This window comes from Oncorhynchus kisutch, linkage group LG3 (genome assembly GCF_002021735.2).
Source record: "Oncorhynchus kisutch isolate 150728-3 linkage group LG3, Okis_V2, whole genome shotgun sequence".
NCBI lineage: Eukaryota > Metazoa > Chordata > Actinopteri > Salmoniformes > Salmonidae > Oncorhynchus > Oncorhynchus kisutch.
This window is the reverse complement of record NC_034176.2, coordinates 16,196,742-16,218,765: the sequence shown is the minus strand read 5'-3', so window position 1 is coordinate 16,218,765 and position 22,024 is coordinate 16,196,742. Positions and strand designations below refer to the sequence as shown.

The 22,024-nt window shown below is 41.5% G+C and overlaps 1 long non-coding RNA gene across 3 annotated transcripts in view; it reads left to right on the top strand.

The window, feature by feature from the left end:
• The first annotated feature begins 2,240 nt into the window (after nucleotides 1-2,240).
• The window catches only part of LOC109871403 (uncharacterized), a 69,747-nt gene continuing 49,963 nt past the window's right edge, over nucleotides 2,241-22,024 (top strand). The window contains exon 1 of one of the 3 annotated variants that reach the window (XR_002252294.2): nucleotides 2,241-2,545. This is a non-coding gene — a long non-coding RNA (uncharacterized LOC109871403). Of the gene's footprint in view, nucleotides 2,546-3,437; nucleotides 3,654-4,754; nucleotides 5,143-22,024 lie in introns of those variants that run through there. The other 2 variants (XR_002252295.2, XR_002252296.2) reach the window with 2 other exon arrangements.

The window sequence follows — 22,024 nt, the reverse complement described above, 5'->3', positions numbered from 1 at the left end:
TTTCCGATTAATTGAAATGTTAAAAATGCGCCACACGACCGTAATTCAAAGCATATTAAATCGAAGAATAGCATAATAAGAATAATGATAACAGTAATATGAAAACACAGAGACATGCATTTAGAAAAACATATAATGTCAACATTATGGCTCTGTAAACCTGTTAAAGTCAGACATGAAAAGAATGATAATTAGATTGAGGATATAGACTATGTAATTTAAGGGGGAAAACACAAGGATGTGTTATTGAGCACTATTTCAGTGGTTGTCAATCCATATAAATTCATTCGTTCATAAGTTATTTCGATATTTACCGACTTTGAGGTTTACATGATATTCTGCTGTCATGATCTTGTTTATTTCTAAACAATAAATGATCGAAATTCTCCAAAAACTCGTGTGACGTTATTTTCCCACAGGAACCACTAGAGGTCACCGTTTCTTAGCGAAGGTACATCCTACATCCCCATCCACATCCTCTGTCCAAACCTCTATCTCAACACACACCAACACTGTATTATCGTACTGTATTATCAAAGATACAAATCTTAATTCATATTCGCTAAATAATCTCTAGTCCACGCTATGGACATATTCTGTTCATCAATGTCGAATTCCAAAGTTGAGTATACTGATAAAGATTAGTATTCCCGGGTCTAATAGTAGCAAAGTAATAATAACTTATATATATACTTGTGGTAATAATAATAACAATAATAATAATAATATATGTAAAAAATATATGTTTGTTTGTCTGGTTTACTCACACAAACGCAAGCACCACTCAACATACCTCCCTCTCTCTCTGTCTATCTCGCTTTCTCTCTCTCTCTCTCACACACACACACACACACACACACACACACACACACACACACACACACACACACACACACACACACACACACACACACACACACACACACACACACACACACACACACACAGAGCATCCTAATTTATCTCCGATAAAAGCCAGTTTCGTTATGGTGAGATTAATTCATTTAAAAAACGAATGCTTTAGATGTATAATTTGTAAGAATATAAATAACAAGGGGGAAATTCTATGTTGCATGGGTGAGTTTTGGTCAAAACTGACAGCACAAGAGGCAAAATCAACGCAATCTCTAAAGAAATGCCATACCTGACCATTACTGTAATTTGAATGCAGATGAAAATAGAAAATATTGGCAATATTTCTAGTTGGAAGGGATACGATTGAAAATAGTATGAGTGGCTACAAATAATTGTCCTCTCTTTACCAGTATAGGCTGACCGTGTATGTGTGATACGTAATGAGGATAGTCCATGTTTACCACAATATGGAAGGCTGGTGATTTAGATAAGGCTACTCATGATCTAGCTCTAATATGAAGTCTAACGTGTCAGACAGAAATATCCATTACGCATTCGATAATTGATTGACGGACCACATTAAGATTATAATGGCTTTGTCTTTCGGAAATATAGATTCGAAGTATAGGCCTATATGATTTTTTCTATTTGCTAAATGTTAACAGTTTCTTCTCTTTCATCACATTCCTCCATCTTAGGTATATGATACTGGAATACATTTGACATTTTAGTCATTTAGCAGAGCCTTGCTCAAGGGGCGGCAGGGTAGCCGAGTGTTGCAAGTTCAAACCCCCGAGCTGACAAATTACAAATCTGTCGTTCTGCCCCTGAACGGGCAGTTAACCCACTGTTCCTAGGCCGTCATTGAAAATAAGAATTTGTTCTTAACTGACTTGCCTAGTTAAATAAAGGTTAAGAAAAAGGGGCACATCGCCAGATTTTGCGGCTCGGGGATTCGAACCAGCGACTTTTCGGTTAGGCCTACTGGCCCAACGCTCTTATTGGCTACATGCCACCACAAGTATTCAATGGCTATCCAATTTGACAGCTATCCGTGGCAATTCAAATGACAAATAGGTAGCCTAATTGCTTTTGTCTCAAAAAAAATTCTAAATTCAAATAGCTCTCATTTTTCTAAATGTTGCTATAGACCTTGTTCGGCCTGTAGCTCAAGACTAAGTTGTAAATATGTATTATTAGTGTGATTGGAAATTGGAACCGCACCTTATGCTTATCTAGGTCACATATAGCTGCCATTCCTCATTGTACATATTGATCCAAGTGCGTCACACTATTCAATTATAGCCTACAAATTCGCAAAATGTGGTTAGGTTTTAAAGTGGCAAAAGCAATACTTGATGTGCAATAATCCTAGAACGTTGTAGCCTATGCATGCAACCCCATGTGTGTTTGTCAAGACAAATTACTTGTAGATCCATGACAGCATGCAGCCTCTTCGGAGGGAAAAATCTTTACGTGTGCCCGTCTGACCACTTCTATTGGGTGACACATCAGACGAGCAGTTTGGGAGCAAGGTTCACTTGTGGAGGAGGCTGAGTTACACGAGTAGGGAGTACAGCATCTCCAACCGGCTCGCACAATCAATTGCGCTGGAAAATTGGCGTCGACTTGATTGAGAGTGCGTGCATAGCCTGCCAGGAAGATTTGAATGGTGATGTAATATATAAGGGTAAGTTAAACGTGTCTCACTTACTTTAGATAACGTATTGGAGATTCTATTTTATACAGCAAAACACTCATTCTAAACGAATACTTTTTTTGTGATTTAAAAAACGATAACGGCTACAAAAAACAACAATTAGCTACTTAAAGACAAATGTTAATAAGTCTGCGTTTCTTGCTTTCAGTATGAGTGTGTGTGTGTGTGTGTGTGTGTGTGTGTGTGTGTGTGTGTGTGTGTGTGTGTGTGTGTGTGTGTGTGTGTGTGTGTGTGTGTGTGTGTGTGTGCGTGTGTGTGTGTGTTTGTTTTTGTGTGGCCGCGCGCGCGCTCTCGTAAACGCCTCCTGTGTGCGCATCATCACCCTATAGGAAATGCCACCTTTACATAGCCTACAGAAACATAGCTACTGTAAGGTGCGGTAACACTTAACATTAATCAGATCCTGCAAATGAGATCTAGTTAGTGTAACCTAATCTCGAGCACAATCTCTTGAAGTATAGTTTATTGAAGTTGAAATAAACCCAGCTATTCTCATCATTATCATAGATCTGAATCCTATTGTTTGACCACTAGAGTTCTACTCTTTGTTTATACATTTTCTAGATTTATATTATTATATTTGACCATTTTAAATGATTATTCAACTAACAAACGTTCTGTATTTCCTATTTTTTAACGCACTTTTTTCTAAATAGTATTTTTCATGATATGTGAAATTCGTAATAGGTTACTGCTTGTAGGTGGGCATCAGTGTCCATAAATACGCATTGCAATCACCATGACCTAATTCAAAAGTAATAGCTTGGAAAACGAAGCAAAGAGAAAAGTAAAGCAAATGCAAATCTACCTTTTACATATGTATCAATGTTAAAAAATAATAATACGCACGCTGGAACCAACAGCGTCGAAGCATTGAGAATGGCAGAGCAGGTCGTCTCATTATGCACAGGCGATTTCCCAGGCAGAACCCTTGGTTTCTTCACTTCATGTTTCCGATCCGTACCGCTCACACACGCTCGGAGCTTCGTCAAAAACAAACAAGGCAATGTTCGCTTTCAAAACGGCAATCAAATACCCAAGAACCGGTGGGGGGAATTACTCCCACAGCGGCTAGATGGTAAGCTGGATTTGCATATTTTGATGCACTAATTTCCTTGATGTATTTAAATATGGTTGCACGTAGCTGATATGCTTGTCTACGTCATTGAACGTGACCTCGCTGTTAAACCAAAAACGTGAATCCGGGTGAATCAAATGGATACGCCTGCAATTAGGCGGGGAAAGACTAAGAAAGAGAGCCGTAGGAAATGACTTTTCCCTGACATACATTTAGTGTTTCACAAAAAAATACATACTTTATGTCCTCCGAACTAGTTAACAAGGAATTTGAACCTCATGGATAAATATGTTGATAGCCTAATAACTGATGATGATAATAATAATAACAATAACACGAATTGCAATATATTACATTACTTTTATTACTTGTTGAAACTTGTTAGTAACAATATCAGTATTACCGTGGGGTTTAGCTAGCCTACATATTTGGCAGTCCATCATGCCACGTGGTCCTTGCACAATTTGAATGGTGATGTATAATATAAGTGTAAGTTAAACAATATAGGCTAAATCATCTTTTAGAACACTTTGTTCCATCTTATAGCTAGATCTTCTGAAATTAATTATCACAGGTTCAATTCGTACAACATTGGTACAGGTCCTGTCATCACAGTGTGTGTGTGTGTGAGAGAGAGAGATAGAGAGAGAGGGAGAGAGGGGAGGGGAGGGGTGTAGTCTATGCAAACGAACATATCTGCTCAGGTGAAGGCTAAAGTACCGACCAAAAACATTTTGAGTGGAGTTATAAAATGTTTTCCCCACAGATTTTACTTTATTACTGACGACCTTCAGTCTTGGTTTGGGATTGTATCATCCCACATTATTTTCATACTTTTGTCTGAAGTACTGAAAATGCGTTCCGTTTGTCATAACGCGTTGTAAATGCGTTCCGTTTGTCATAACGCGTTGTAAATGCGTTCCGTTTGTCATAACGCGTTCAAGGAAGGCCTGCAGCAAATTCATTCATTACCGACCGCGATCACTTCTGGTCTGGGAACGGGTGAGAGTCCACGCCAAAAGACGAACAATGCCTCTTCAGTTCGTGCCCAACAAAAGAGCGAGGGAACGTATTTGAGTTTCAGAGCACGTCCTTTCTTACACAGAAGAGTGGACTAACCCCCCCCCCCCCCCCCCCCCCACCACCTAAAAAAAAGAACTTGCAGACTCTCAGAGCTTCAATTGTGCACTCTTTATTTGGTGCTGTAGATGTTATGGGAAAGTTCTCTCTCGCTCACTCTCCCCCCAGCCCCCTTCATCTCAATCTCTCCTTCTCTCATGTGCTTGGAATATGCTCAGGGTTAACTCAGAGCAACCGAAGCACGCGTAATGAACTGAGTATTAGCGGCAATTTTAAAGGAAGGGACGGCCGTGGAAGGCTGGATATTTGGCGGACTGTCCAACGGGTCCGACACAGCATGTATCTTATATGGGATGATTTCTGATTGCATATGCCGATTGCGGCGATGCTTCTCGCGCAGTTTGAGAAAGTAAGTGCAACTTTGGTGATTATCCTTCCGCTGTGCGTAAAGCCAATGCAGTCTGATGTGCGTAAAGCCAATGCAGTCTGATGTGCGTAAAGCCAATGCAGTCTGATGTGCGTAAAGCCAATGCAGTCTGATGTGCGTAAAGCCAATGCAGTCTAATGTGCGTAAAGCCAATGCAGTCTGATGCGCGTAAAGCCAATGCAGTCTGATGTGCGTAAAGCCAATGCAGTCTGATGCGCGTAAAAGTTAGAGTGAAGTTGAATGACTCCGTGAATAATAGACAACATTAATTAGGTTCTTATCGACTAGTGGACGTGATGTGGGCCTATATAAATATGTTGTTCTAGCTGAGGAAGACCATCTAGGCTATGGTTAGTGTTTAGGCAGGTCGGAGGTATGTTTAGGCAGGTCGGAGGTGTAGTTGAAGGCAGTGCTTCGTTGGACTAGTGCTCTTCCCTGGCACATACATGTTGGCACGTTCGTTTATTTTGGAGCCTACTGAATTAACTGAAATAAATTAACAGGATGAAAACTCGGAGCTTTATTCAGACTGGTGGCATGAGCTTGTCGCAACCTGTCACACTCCCAGCGCAACAGTAGCCAACGCCTCTCAATACATTGGGCCAAAGTGAACATTGCGCTATGACACGTTTTGTTAGTAAAAGGTAGGCTATGTGATGGAAGTTAAAACGGCCAGCTGTGATTCTTAACTAACTGTGAATTAAATATCTTAAATTGCTCCGAACAGTTAAGCCTGGTCAAAGTGAATGTAGGCTACATCGTATGCGTAAAGATAGGTTGCACAGCGTTTCGTGATGGTATTGTGTAGGTTCTCTGTATCATATCGTGTAACACATACTTAATTTCTCTCTTGAAGGCTACAGTACAGTGGGCTAATTGTGAAAAAGTACAGTGGGCTAATTGTGAAAAAGTTATTGTGGGTTTGTGTGTACTACATAATGCTACATAATGCTACATAATGATCCAACTCGTAATGCCCAAGCAAACTTAATCAAATAAACGAATAAAACAAATTCACTCATTAGGAAGTTAACATTGTTGGTTTGAATTAGTTTAATTACATATCACAATCATAAAATATCACAGTGATCGTCGATTACCATGTCAAACAGTGTTATACATTGTCAAATGTTCCGGTTAATACGGACATATGTTCTTCAGAGGGAAAATAACAACGACTTACTATCGGTAATCAAGGCATTACTGTTCTTTAAAGTGACAGAATTACACAAACCTACAGTATAGGATCAGAGTTGCTAGTCTATGTTTCATGACAAATGTTGTATGTTGTATGTTGTATGTTGTATGACGCACCAAAAGGCTATGGTGGGGGAAAGCTTGACTTTTATGTTTACAAACACACTTCTGTTCAAATTGAGAAATAGTATGAATGATAACATTAGGTCAGAACTATATTGAAACTTCAATTACCTGATTAGCCTACTTTGGTACTGTTAAAATTGTATGTTGGGGTGTTTGATAAGACGAATGCGTGGTTGAGGCCTGTGTAGCATACGTTCCAAACTGTAAGAGAAATAGATTTAGCAAATGTAGGTTTACCCTGAACCTACCCTGATTTACAAATCGATTATTCTAACTATATTCTACAATATTCTACATGATTGGATCGAGTCTGCTTGCTTGGTGCATTCTTGGAGGGTCCTTTTGTTAGCCTTCAAATGTCAGTTGAATCAACTGGTGTCACTTTGAGGGAACGTTAATGTAAAGCTAACCATGGACACTTTAATTCAACTAAAGTGCAGTCAGATTTGAACCGCGTGCCATGTGAGTAATAATTGCACAGGGCTGGGTTTAATATAATTTAGGATTAAGAAGTGTTTTGTCTGAGCAGCTGGATGGATGCCTTCCCACCTATTTGGTATCTCCTGTGAGCACCTGAACGACATGTTTCTATAGGGCCAATACAATAACACGGTGAGCACCTGAACGACATGTTTCTATAGGGCCAATACAATAACACGGTGAGCACCTGAACGACATGTTTCTATAGGGCCAATACAATAACACGGTGAGCACCTGAACGACATGTTTCTATAGGGCCAATACAATAACACGGTGAGCACCTGAACGACATGTTTCTATAGGGCCAATACAATATAAGGTGAGCACCTGAACGACATGTTTCTATAGGGCCAATACAATAACACGGTGAGCACCTGAACGACATGTTTCTATAGGGCCAATACAATAACACGGTGAGCAGCAACAACACAGGTGAACAGGTGAATGGGACGACGTAGATGGAAATGCTAAACATTTTAGCGAACGTGTAAAGATTGTAGGCTATAGGGCCTAGACTATGTGCAGTGAATTAGCCATTGTTAAGAATACATATCACTAAATTAATAGCGCTGATGAAGGACTACAACGTCACATTTTTGTGCAAATCACATATGCTAATCCATTCAGCATTGTATTGTTTTACCTTACATTTGGAACCTCAATTATTATAACGTGGAAACATCTTGTTTAGTTATTGGCATCAAAATATCAGTGGATTGTAGCCTAACACCTTTATAGAACGTCGTTGCTGATTATCATTGGATATCTCTCTCCCTCTCTCCTCCCTTCTGCCCCCTCTCTCTCAATTCACACACACACACACACACACACACACACACACACACACACACACACACACACACACACACACACACACACACACACACACACACACACACACACACACACATAAACTCTGAGAATCCTTGCTAAAACATCATAAAGTAGGCTACATATATCTGGGCCTATGGGTAAAGGCATTGTCATACAGCCCTAGCTCCTACGTCCGTGCATGAAAACATATCGTTAATAGTTAGGTCTATGTTCTTGAATATTTATATGTCCTACTAGGTCTGATAAATATGTACATTGAATGTTTGATACATAGACAAGATAAAACATGTTATGTGTGTGACTGTGCAGAAAAATGAATGCCTATTTGACAATGCGACATTGCCAGTATAGCCTACCTGGTAACCATTGTAGTTTATACATCGGTCACGAAGATGAAAACATAAAGCCAACAGGATTTCGACTCAAATCGAGTCAATGAATGTGTCTCGACTCGCATTGTCTCTCACACCCGTATATTCGAACAACCCGGCCCAGTTCCATGCTACAGCAAATACCCTACTCGGTTCTAGCTGTGACGAGAATACAGGAACGATGATCTAGTCAACCCTGGAATGCTGTCATATGTCCTCCATAGATTTGAGATCTTGTATTTGGCGGTTTATTCTGCTGGCTATTGTACCCTTACTGGCTTCAAAAATTATCAAGACGACCATTTTTATACCATAGCATAATAATGTTGTCTTTCCGTCCTTTTTTGAATCATTCTGGAAAAAGCGTGCAGACCGCTAGCGGCAAACCGAATTATTCCGGTGTGCTTGGTAATGACGCGAGGAGATTTGCCACTGCTCGTGCATGAATAGGAGTGTGCATTTGCGATTTTTCATGACATCATCACCATTAATTTACACTCCCGCGGTCTGAGGCCTTTGACCTCGCCGGGTTGGTCCAGATTTTGGCATTGGAAGCCTACCCCTCCTCACCGTTATCCCCATTCCTTGGGGATGGCCCTTTCCCCTCTCCTTTTAGACTGTTGGCAGCGGCTAGCCAGCAGAACGGAAGCCTTGGTTACAGACTTCGGCATCTCTTTCATCTAACACGCTGGATACTTGCGGACAATTTGACAGACACATTTTGGCCACAAACGAGGTCTTCTCTTCATAATTCAAAACAATCGAGACGTTTTACCTGTGTAATTTCCGCACTTTCACCAGGCGGATTTTCCACCTCCTCCGTATCTTCTTCGCTGGCCTCACAGGATATGTATTGCTCCTTCCACAACGCCTTATAATAGAGGCGAAAGCGCCTTTTGTGGGATTGAATCATTTGCATTGCAAATCAGGGCCTGTGCAAGGATGGCTGCACCACAGCCTACTGTTCTCTCTCTTACTTCAACTCAGTGATGTTGGCGAATGTCATCTGAATATGACAATCTAAACACTGGGATTATATGTCCTTTTTTTGAACGTCGTGTTTTTTTTAACAACGAGTGTGTCTGTGGGAGTTTGGAGGACTCATTACATGGAAGTGACCTATATGGAAAAAAATATGATTATGTCAGCTATTGGGAGTCAAATTAGGCCTACTTCTATATTGTGGTTTATTTGCCTCAAAGTATGGTGGACCACTCCTGAAAGCAGGGGCACAATCCCCAACGCCCGGAGAACAGAAGACAATTCTGGAATATTTTAGAAGAATGGGAAGTGGGTTGTTGTCTTTGGTTATCTAGCTGTATGAGTGTGATGGCCGTCATAAAGCTAGATAACCGAAAGTAAAAACGACTTCCAGACTCATCACGGACCTTGGAAATAGAACATGGAAATAACAAGATGCATAAGCCTTCTTGGTGCAAAAACAATAACCTCGTTGGCTGGTATTACGAAGTCTTACAATTATAAATCATTGCTATAGCATTAACCGGACATGTTCACTTATTAGAAATGTGAAATAGTTGTATTGATTTATTACTTATTTTGATTGATTGCGTATATTTTATGTTTGTGTTATTAGGACATTTGAAAACGTAATGTAGCCTATAGCTAATCACAACCATGAGTAAATGTTGCATTCACACACACACACACACACACACACACACACACACACACACACACACACACACACACACACACACACACACACACACACACACACACACACACACACACACACACACACACTATCATTTTCATTCTTCTTGCTATATACATCTTGAAATGCGTTATTTTCTATAATGAAATGTGGCAAATATGACATAGAAAATATATCCGACTGAGAGTCCTAGCCATAGCATACATGTAGGCTAGCATTGAGAATGAGATTGACATTAACGTTTTTTTATTTCAGCATGATGAACTCCAACCAGGAAACGGCGCTGGCATCCCAAACAGCAATAATTAGAACGTATACAGAGCTGACAAAAATGGAGAGGAGGGTTTTGGGTATGGGCTAAAAGAGGGGGGGGGGGAGTCGGCCCTGCTTAATTGATTCAGTTAACCACAGGGCTGGAGATGTGAACGACTGGACGCACCCATTCCCACGCTCGGGGGCAAGTGGCAATGCCATGCCCAGTCCGAATATGACAGACAGCGCCGTGAGGGGGGGGGGGGGGGGTCATGAAAAGACGTCAAGTGCACCAGACTCATCTGCATCCCCATAGAAAGAGGCGCTGTTGCCCACCCAGCGGACGCGGCCTAGTAACGGTTTTGAATGCGTAATTCGTTGCCAATTGTAGGCAACTGACAATTAGGACCGTGGGTCATTATCTTAAAACTGTATGGGTTTATGCATCCATACAAAGATGTTCTATAATTACGGAATTGTATATAGGCCTACTTGAGCACTCTAACACCGATCTATTGTTTGACTCATGATAATTAATGTCACGGAGAATGCAATAGGCCGAAAGAAGTCGAACGAATTGAATAGATGACATCACGTCATGTGCGCTCTGTATTTGAATTTGAACAGGACTTAAATAAATCTTACATTTAATTCTAAAACAATGCCTAATTAATATAAAGGATTTTTTCACAGAGGTGGGCCTAGCTAAAGCCAACATTTATATTAATTGATTTAATTGTGATTAATATTTTACATCCGAATAAAAAGCATCTGAAAGAAATAGCCTAAAGGTGCAGGGATGGCTTCTGGGCTGCTGAGTCTGTATTTTGGATGATATTAGCTATACAGGCCATTATATTAGTCGCCAGTGGATTTATTTATTAACTATCAAAGGGAGCACATGGCATTCATAAGGCACATGGTGACCCGCGGGATAGTTGTTTTGTTTCTTTATTGATGGTAACACAGTTGGATAGAATTTTACAAACGCCATAAACATTAAAGGCTTTGTTGGCAACACAATAGAGTTGTAAAAAACATTGTTCCTAAAAGATGGCTTTCCAACAATACATATTTAGGCTACATTTGAGAATAGACTCCATTTATGATGCCAGTTGTATGGTGCCGGCTGTTTGTTTTTTTAACGGATGTTAGTGGTCTGTTGTCTGTAGATTAGGTTATTGTTATTCTAGTGTTTTTCGGCTGTGGCGTGACGAGAGTCTCATGTAGGCTACACACGTGCCTTTAATTAAATTGTGATTTGATATTTTGCGAATAGGTCTATTGTATATTTAGGATAGTCTTAGTAACCCATTAGGTATTTTCAGATGGATGTTAATTAAGGTTACATTTTTAAAATATATTTTGTAATGTCCTATGATATAGCCTGTTGTAAGCATTTCACTGTTAGTCTGCACCTGTTGTTTGCGAAGCATGTGACAAATACAATTGGATTTGATTGTATAGCCTATAGCGCTTGATTGATTAGCTGTAGCCTAAAATATGAAAGTGTATGTTTGTGCCCAAAGGCTGGGCTACGTTGTTTTTAGCTGAACGGTCATAGGCCTATGTGGAAGATGTATAGGTTTAAACTGCCTGCGTATGCAGTGGTAGGCAATAGTACGTAGAGGTTTATTCAAGTTCAATGTTAAATAGGCTCACAGTGGCTGAAAGGGGTCTCTTGCCGAGTTTCTCACACCGTAAGACAAAACTAGTGTGTCTTGTTGCGACCCCTGTACAGGTCATTCATTGTACGTTTACCTGAAAGAAGATTTGAGAACGCCATTTGGAAAAGCAGCGAATAACCACGTTTCATTGTCCCAGGATAAGTTGTTAGAAATCGTTGTCTAGACTTATGAATGGCTGCATTGTTTTCTAGTCTGGGGCCATACTAAATGTCAGCGCAGTGTAAATAAAAACTTGAGGTCTGTAAGTAACCCAGCATATATAAATCAGTTGATTCTCCACAGTATAAAAGGCCACTGCACTGACTGAATAAAAACATTTCTTCATCATTGGAAGTCTGGAGACATTTAATGGTGTGACTTCACCACAATTCTATTTGATGCTTTTTACAGTAAATCATGTCAACCATTTCAACAAATTATTCCTCAGCAAATGCAATTTGGGGCAGAATTACTAGCCTGTTTGTGTCTTATTAGCCCGTTTGTGTCTTACTAGCCTGTTTGTGTCTTATTAGCCTGTTTCTGTCTTACTAGCCTGTTTGTGTCTTATTAGCCTGTTTGTGTCTTATTAGCCTGTTTGTGTCTTACTAGCCTGTTTCTGTCTTACTAGCCTGTTTGTGTCTTATTAGCCTGTTTGTGTCTTACTAGCCTGTTTGTGTCTTATTAGCCTGTTTCTGTCTTACTAGCCTGTTTGTGTCTTATTAGCCTGTTTGTGTCTTATTAGCCTGTTTGTGTCTTACTAGCCTGTTTCTGTCTTATTAGCCTGTTTGTGTCTTACTAGCCTGTTTCTGTCTTACTAGCCTGTTTGCGTCTTATTAGCCTGTTTGTGTCTAACTAGCCTGATTGTGTCTTGCTAGCCTGTTTGTGTCTTACTAGCCTGTTTGTGTCTTACTAGCCTGTTTGTGTCTTACTAGTTTGTTTGTGTCTTGCTAGCCTGTTTGTGTCTAACTAGCCTGTTTGTGTCTAACTAGCCTGATTGTGTCTTGCTAGCCTGTTTGTGTCTAACTAGCCTGTTTGTGTCTTACTAGCCTGTTTGTGTCTTACTAGTTTGTTTGTGTCTTACTAGCCTGTTTGTGTCTTGCTAGCCTGTTTGTGTCTAACTAGCCTGTTTGTGTCTTGCTAGCCTGTTTGTGTCTAACTAGCCTGATTGTGTCTTGCTAGCCTGTTTGTGTCTTACTGGTTTGCAGTATCCTACTTTCATGTTCTTTGTAGGCTGTCACACACTATGTTTCACCATAATGTAGCACTGTATCATACAGCGGATGTTAACCCCAGTCATTCTCTTCAGTATGTAAGCCATCACAATGCAATGCTAGATGTAGCCCAGTGTTGCCAGAAGAGAACAATATCACATGTCTGAAACGGCTGCAAATCCGCCTCATAGTCACTCTCAATATTGCTGCTGTGCATGCTGTAACATAGAAACAGGCAGGCAGCAGTTTCCATGGGGCGTACACTGTTTCCAGAGCAGGAGTGTATATCACGTTAATGGTATTTAGTCTCCTTGTGAACACTGGAAAATCATGCACGAGTCTGTGGTAATATTATACATACTCTATCAAGTTGTATATTTAGCTACAATTCATGTAGGCCTATACCCGACAGCAGACAGTCTTACATATTTTTTTCTCTAGCTCATCTTTGTTGGCTGAGTAGTGTATTTTACAGTAGGAAGTGCTTGGAGTGGATGTGAGAATGATTGTGGTTATTTATGAAACTGCCATACAGGCAGGCTGGTGGAAAGGAGAGGACGAGAGGCCTTGCCATCCCTTTCAAAAGGTCCATTCTCACAGAGAAATATAGGCGTCTTATTTGACTATGCGTGTAGAGATGGGTGGGGACGACGTTGCCTCTCTCTGCTCAGTAACGCTGGCTCTTCTGTCCCCTCCCTTCCCACTCACACGTACAGTGCTCTGCAGCCATTGTTGTCACATGATTGGCAGAATAACATAACCATGGCAACCATGGCAGGTTTTTCATATTCATTGGACAAGCAATCAGCATATTTGACAGATTTGTGCCAATTTTGTATGTGCATTCTTTCTGTGTAGAGGGCTCATGCCTTTACAATCAATACAAGTGAAATCTGGGTAGTGACTTTATGATGAGGTCTGTACAGGTCATTTCTATGTCAGACTAAGGATGTAAAATGGTCACCAAGCTGTTGCTACTGTTATTATAGCTTAAGTATTGTCATAACATGATGTTTTATTGCATAGGGACAGCTGAAGACTATTTAATAATACAGGAGTAGTAAAGGCCTAGTTCACTAATTTTGTGGATTTTAACATTTAGATTTATCAGGGGTTGCTGCAGCACCCTCAGCACCCCTAATTCCCACGGCTATGGCCTTCTGCATCATGTACTGTAGATGAGGAACAATGGCTGTGTCTCAGTTGCGTTTGGTCTGTCTGGCTTCAGCATGTCTCTCTGTCTCAGTAGCATCTGGTCTGTCTGGCTTCAGCATGTCTCTCTCTCTCTGTCTCAGTAGTGTCTGGTCTGTCTGGCTTCAGCATGTCTCTCTCTCTGTCTCAGTAGCATCTGGTCTGTCTGGCTTCAGCATGTCTCTCTCTCTCTGTCTCAGTAGCATCTGGTCTGTCTGGCTTCAGCATGTCTCTCTCTCTCTGTCTCAGTAGCATCTGGTCTGTCTGGCTTCAGCATGTCTCTCTCTCTCTGTCTCAGTAGCATCTGGTCTGTCTGGCTTCAGCATGTCTCTCTCTCTCTGTCTCAGTAGCGTCTGGTCTGTCTGGCTTCAGCATGTCTCTCTCTCTGTCTCAGTAGCGTCTGGTCTGGCTGGCTTCAGCATGTCTCTCTCTCTGTCTCAGTAGCGTCTGGTCTGTCTGGCTTCAGCATGTCTCTCTCTCTGTCTCAGTAGCATCTGGTCTGTCTGGCTTCAGCATGTCTCTCTCTCTGTCTCGGTAGCATCTCGTCTGTCTGGCTTCAGCATGTCTCTCTCTCTGTCTCAGTAGCATCTGGTCTGTCTGGCTTCAGCATATCTCTCTCTCTGTCTCAGTAGCGTCTGGTCTGGCTGGCTTCAGCATGTCTCTCTCTCTCTGTCTCAGTAGCATCTGGTCTGTCTGGCTTCAGCATGTCTCTCTCTGTCTCCTGGACATGAACTTGAACTTGAGACAGGCAGCCAGACACCATCTGTGCGCGATGACTAATGAATTCAGGGCATTCACGGCTGTGGAGCACCACCATTGATGAGCAGACGACCTCCAGTCTGGGTTAGCTCTTAATCACTAATAGAATGCAGGCACCAAAGCAGCTGTTAGTCACATTTTTTTGTTTATGGAAAAAAAATGAGTGTGTGTTTCATTTGGTGGTCATATTTGTGAGTGTGTGCATGACTGCATGATTCCCTATATGTTTGTGTAAATACGTGTTAATTGTACATAATGCATGATAATACCCAATTGTGTGTATAAATGTCTACTGTCCACCTTGTCGGCCAACTATTTCTGACACATCTCATTTGAAATCCCAGGCCAGCCATTATAAACAGGCGGCCGGGCTAAAGACATTGCCTTGATAATTGAAAGGGTCGGTTTAGCATTTCCGTGATAAGGCCTGGTAACTGAATAAGGTACTTGTGCTGAAACAAGCCAAGTGCTATGTGAATTCCTCAGTCCCTCCTCCTTCCTCCCTCTCAGGCCTCTGTCACACACACCAGGCTTTTCCCTCTGGTTGGTGTCGCCGTGGCAACGGGAGGTGAGCTCACGGTGCGCACGCCGGCATCAGCGCCGCTGGAGCAGGACAGGTTCCTGATTTCAGAGAGAGAGTGTGTGTGTGTGTGTAACTGACTAGAATGCCACTCTCCTTGTCTCCTGGGCTCAATTTAGATTCATCACACACATTGAAGTGTTGCAATGTCTTCCCTCTCAGGTGACTTTTTCCTCCATTAACAGTGGTGGGATGGATATTCTTAGCAGTGCACAGGGTGACCACACACAGTAGATATGGCTGCTGCTCTCACACAGTGACGACAGCCTGCCGCTGTAGATGCTGTTTCAATCGGCATCAAACATGTGTCAATGCAGTGCATTTCAGTGCATACACACGCACGCAGTAAAGCCACACACACAGTACCATTGTCTCTTCTTACCACTGGTTCCACTGTGGTCCGCCTCCTGCCTCCTCCTAAACGATCAACCAGCCATAACATGGGCCAATAATCCATTGTGGAATGTCATGGTTGGGCCCTTTTTAATGACATCACGCATGGTCACTTGAGCGTGGTTGTGAGGAGCAGCAGGCATGCTGTGCTCTGCCACGGTGTCCCTCCCTCCAGCAGCCTGCATAGAGGTGGTTATGGACATGGTGTTAGTCATACCACTACATTAGAGCTACCTACCTCCATGTCTCACTGTCCATGCAATTACCTTTAAAACATGACTGGATAACAATCACCTTATTAGGACGTTAAGGACAGTTATTCCTACCCCACACGACTAACATTTTTTGAAAAAAGGGTTCTTAAAGGGTCCTTTGGCTGTTCCTATAGGATAACCCTTAAAAAAAAAAATGGTTCCAGGTAGAACTATTTTGAGTTCCATGTAGAATCCTCTGTGGAAAGGGTTTTACATGGAACACAAAACGGGTTCTACCTGGAACCAAAACAGTTCTATCAAGTGTTCTCCTATGGGGACAGCCGAATACACTTTTATGTTCTAGATAGCACCTTTTTATCTAAGAATGTACACATGTATTTTTATGATATGGGTTTGTTTGTTAACGGGAAGCGTAAATGGAACATCTGATAATGATATTATTGTTTGAGCAAAATGTTTATCTCTGAATTAAAGGATGCTAAAATAGACGAGGATCAAAGCAACATGTACAGTCTTTAAAACATCATAAATCAAGCGTACCAAAATGGATGCAGAAGACATTTTAGTTTGTCTCATAAGCACACAGCGATATACTTAAACTCAGATAATGGACTTAGATAATATGTAAATGTATAAAATACATAATAATAAATCATCAAAAATAAATTAAAGGCCAAAATAGTAAACAATTGATATCTTGCGTTTTAATTATTTATATTCAATAACATTTATTTTTCAAACATACCTCCCTACCCATTCCATATAGTGATCAACAGAATTCACCAAATATGCTAATGCTAGACTGATTAGACTTACGTCATCATAATTGCTAATGGTAATGATGCTAACAACACACAGCAGAAATGATTGCGGCAACAAGATTAATATGACTGATGCTGTGAGCATTGGCGCGTACAATAGCTACTCTGGCTGCATACGTATGAATGGCGGCTTTACAGTATACGTCTAAACCATCTGCCTGCCTCTCTGTCCTTTTCAATATGTCTGTGCTCCGATGGCTTTTTATTATGCAAATACCCCTGCTATAAATAAATGAGTATAATTGCATTTGAAATATGCTTTGAATCCTCTCGTAAGATGAATGTGTGTTAATAATGTATTTCATGTTCCTGCATTATTCATTCTCAATTAATTACAAATAACCAACAGAGACGCCTTGTGGCTTTACTGTTCTGACGTACCATGTGTGGACACTGTACTTTTCCTTAAATGTTGCCATATATGTCATTTTGCTCTGGTCTATTAAGGCAGCGGTATATAATTGCTCACAAATACTCTACACATGCAGTAATTTTACAGTATCTAATTTAGTAGTTAAAGGGCTCTTTCATGTGAAAATGTTTATAAATAATTTGAGCACGGCCTATGGTTTTAGAACCCACCAACCAATTCGTATGGCTGAAATAACTCTAGAATCCATCTTTTCCATAATGAATGATGCCGACTACTTTACCTTCCGTTATTACGGAGGGGGGGTGTAGGTGACTTGAAATAAGCATAAACAGAAGCAGCACAACAATTAAAACAGGCCAGTCTTTCTCTTTTTAAGGAGCTGACTGTTCAGGCGATGTGTACTGTTCCGCAATTAAATGATGTCGAATCTTGTCTTGTCTAGGGATATGGCTACGCTGAATATAGAATAGTAAGCACTGCAAGTAGTCGCCACGGTAACATTAGCATCTGGACCTTTTATGCAAATTTGATGAGAGAGGACTCATGCATATACACCAAGGCACCAGAGCCAGCCCCTAATATCGTTATTAGAGAGGGGGAAATGACATATTTATAAGGGGGACAGGGGTTAGGGGGAGGGGTGCTTGCCCAGTGTTGTCGTGAAGAGCCATGATAGAGGGAGGAGGAGGAGAGGGAGGAGGGGCCTGGTTGGCTCACTGAAGGAGTGTCTCTCCCTCAAGGTGCCACCATCTTAAGGCGTTTGGCAGTGGTGAGCGTGTGAGGAGGGTAGACCTAAAATGTCCGCTGGCAAATACACACACACAGGCGTAGGCGTACACGGACATGAAGCGTGGTCAGTGCACCTGGTGCTCCTGAGGCCAATTATTCAATTAGTGGCATCGCCAGCCATGCATGCCAAACACCTAATTTGCATACACGAATTCCTTCGATTACTGTCACCTATGTGATTTTCCCTTGTCATGCTTTCCAATATTGGTGTCTCACACTGTGTGGACTGCATCTGTCACACCGGCAAACAAAAATGAACTAACTGCATTTGACTTTTCCACCTTTAAGCAAATTCTTGGCTATAGACAAAGCAGATATCTCTGTGTCACATTGCATGTGAAAATTGGTATGCTCTCTTTGGGATTATTTTAAATGATTCAAGTGTTGGCAAAACATGGTGTGAACTGTGTCAAGTTTGCTTGCAGGCCAAAAGTAAAACTCGAAGATGGATTCATTAACTAAGTCCAATGGTATAAAAATGAAGACAGGACGCCATTCCAATAGTTGTAAAACATGTCCATATGCCATACTCCATTTCTGTTATCATTAGCCTAAAACACTACACATCAAATAAATGAAATATAATTGTACTATTTGTCAAAAATAACCTAGCTACAGTTTCAAATTCCATACTGCAATGAAGAGGCTACAAAGAAAAAAACAATACTATCCATAGCTAGTTTCAAATTATGCTTCTAATTGTTAGAAATGTAAAAAATGACAACAAAGAGTCAGTGCACTGTATGTCAATCTCAGTGAATGTTCAATTACCCAGCAGCAGGAGAAAGGAAGGCAGTTAACAAGTATTTGCAATATATTACACATATTTAGCAATGCAAAGGTAGCTTCACTGCTGCCCGTCTCTCTCAAGTAGAATTGACACTGGTCCAGGTTCAGTTAAAGATGCGCTCTCTCTCTCTCTCTCTCTCTCTCTCTCTCTCTCTCTCCTTCAGGCTTACTTGTCTTATTCTTCACTTAATTATTACAAAGTGCTCACTAAGAAGTAAGCGTCCTCACACTTAGTGGCACACACACACACACACACACACACACACACACACACACACACACACACACACTGCTCAGCTAGACATGTACACAGCGTTTGCATTTTTTAAAATCCCGAGGCACAACCGAGGAGAGAGTGCAGGAAATGATTTTGAATGCATTCTAGTACGCAGCATCACCCTTCTCCAACACACACATGCACACACGCACGCACGCACACACACACACACACACACACACACACACACACACACACACACACACACACACACACACACACACGCACACACGCACACAGGCACACACACACACACACACACACACACACACACACACACACACACACACACACGCACACAGGCACGCACACACACACACACACACACACACACACACACACACACACACACACACACACACACACACACACACACACACACACACATGCACACACTTACTGTACAGAGAAAGCAACCAATGAAGTTTGCTTTCTAGTAGGTAGACACATCTTCCATTATGGTTTCAACAATGTGGACCAAGGCCACCACGTACGGTATATAGGGCCTTTCAGCAATATCTGCAATGGCTTGGTACGTGCTAAAGGGCTATAGGGAAATAGATTGATAGGAAATCATACAATTCTGTCCTGTGAATATAAAGAATGTCCTCTAAGGGCTCGGATACACCGGTAGCGTTTGTCGGCTGAGACTACTTAGCACCTCTGAACAGAGTGCAGGCCGTAATTTGCAAACTGAGTGCAAACCGATTCTACATCAGAGGAGGTGGATGGCAGGAGCTATAGGAGACGGGCTTAATGTAACGGATGGAATGGAAGAAATACAGAGTCAAACATGTGGTTTCCATATATTTTCTGTGTTTGATACCGTTCCATTCCAGCCATTACAATGAGCCAGTCCTCCTATTACTCCACCCACCAGCCTCCTCTGTTCCACATGTCTGTTTGTTTGTTTGTGTGTGTCTGTGTGTGTGTCTGTGTCTGTGTGTTTGTGTGTGTGTGTGTGTTTTATATTGTGCACATGTCTGCCTGTAATAGCGTGTTCCCACTACAGTACACCCTTGTGATGTAGTCCACATTATGAACATACTGTAGTCATATGAAACAGGCAACTATATGGTAGCAGACAGTTTCTTCCTGTCACCCCTCTTCCTGGTGATGCGTGGTACGCCCCAGCAGGCTCCTAGAGAAGGCAGCATAATTAAACGGCTGCGTGGTTGAGCCTCTGCTAATGGATTATTACCTCAAGGAAATGAGACAGAAAACGCAAGTCAGACTCTGATAACATTCATAATATCAGGATTGTAAATTGAAATTTTGCGTAACATTAATGGGCACTGTATACAAACAGTGTGAATGTGACTATGTTTGTGTTTGTTTCTGTATGGGTTTTTGTATTCAAGCATTTGTGTCGACCTGTGCCACAGTGCTCTGTCTCCATAATGGTTGTCTTAGTATCTGAGCTTCTGTGGCACAGTAATTCCCTGCATGTAGGCCAGTAGCCGCATAGCGAGAGGAGGGGGATGGGGTGTACAGGAGAGAGATGCGAAGAGACAAGCCACACAAGCCATAAAGGGAACGGAGTGGGGTGGGGGGTGCCAAGCAGTTACCCTAAACCCTGCCGTAGGGCTATGAACACACAGACTCGGTTAACCACAGAACCACAGGAACACACTAGCACACTTAGAAATAAAGGTAGTAAAACAAAAAGAAAGATAGTAAGAGAGAGAGGGTATGTGTGAATGTGTCCAATACATGTGTGTGTTTTAATGAATCATGAAGTGAAATCACTTATCTAGATTCAGTCCTTAGATTTGTCTTCAGGGATCACATGCTTTGTTCAGCAGGTTCAGTGCACAGATTGAAATTAGTCTTGTATGAATTCCACGTAATATTATTTTCATGAATAAATCAATGCTCCAAGTGCTATAATTGTCCTTCACACTTCTGTGGTCTTACGTAATGTTTTACATTGTCATATTTTTGGATTTATGCCAGTGATATCTGTTCAATTGTTCTTGATTTCCTATCAATAAATATGAATACTTGATAATAACATATTGTTAATGTTGTTAATTTGTTCTGAAAGAGAGATAGATTCGCCTTATTTTAGATTACTGTTGTAGCTAACCCATTTTCCTGTATATGCGTGTGTGTGTGTGTGTGTGTGTAGATACATGTGTGTGTGTGTGTGTGTGTGGGTGTGTGTGTGTGTGTGTGTGCCTGTGTGTGTGTATGTAGGTGTGTGTGTGTGTCTGTGTGTGTGTGTGTGTGTGTGTCTGTGTGTGTGTGTATCTACGTGTGTGTGTGTGTGTGTGTGTGTGTGCCTGTGTGTGTGTATGTAGGTGTGTGTGTGTGTCTGTGTGTGTGTATGTAGGTGTGTGTGTGTGCCTGTGTGTGTGTATGTAGGTGTGTGTGTGTGTGGGTGTGTGTGTGTGTGCCTGTGTGTGTGTATGTAGGTGTGTGTGTGTGTCTGTGTGTGTGTGTGTCTGTGTGTGTGTGTATCTACGTATGTGTGTGTGTGTGTGTGTATGTGGGTGAGTCTGTGTGTGTATCTCCGTGTGTGTGTGTGTGTGTGTGTGTGTGTGTGTTCATCCTGGTTTGACATGGAGGCTTTATAAGAACTGGCAGCTGTCAGTCTCCTGTTGACGTCTGTCAGGAAGGCCAGACCATCACATGGACACACAACAGAACTCTCTGAGACCCTGGAAAGATACTTGAGATAAAGATAACACCCATTGTAAGGCTGTGGACATAAGACATTGTGTTTAGACAGTAGGATGAAAATACCCATTCCAGTGTTGCCATACAGACATCTTCAGCCATCGATGTAAACACATTTCTTCTAAATGATCATAGTGTTTAATGCCGTAATGCAATGCCTCATCAATCATGTCCCTTGT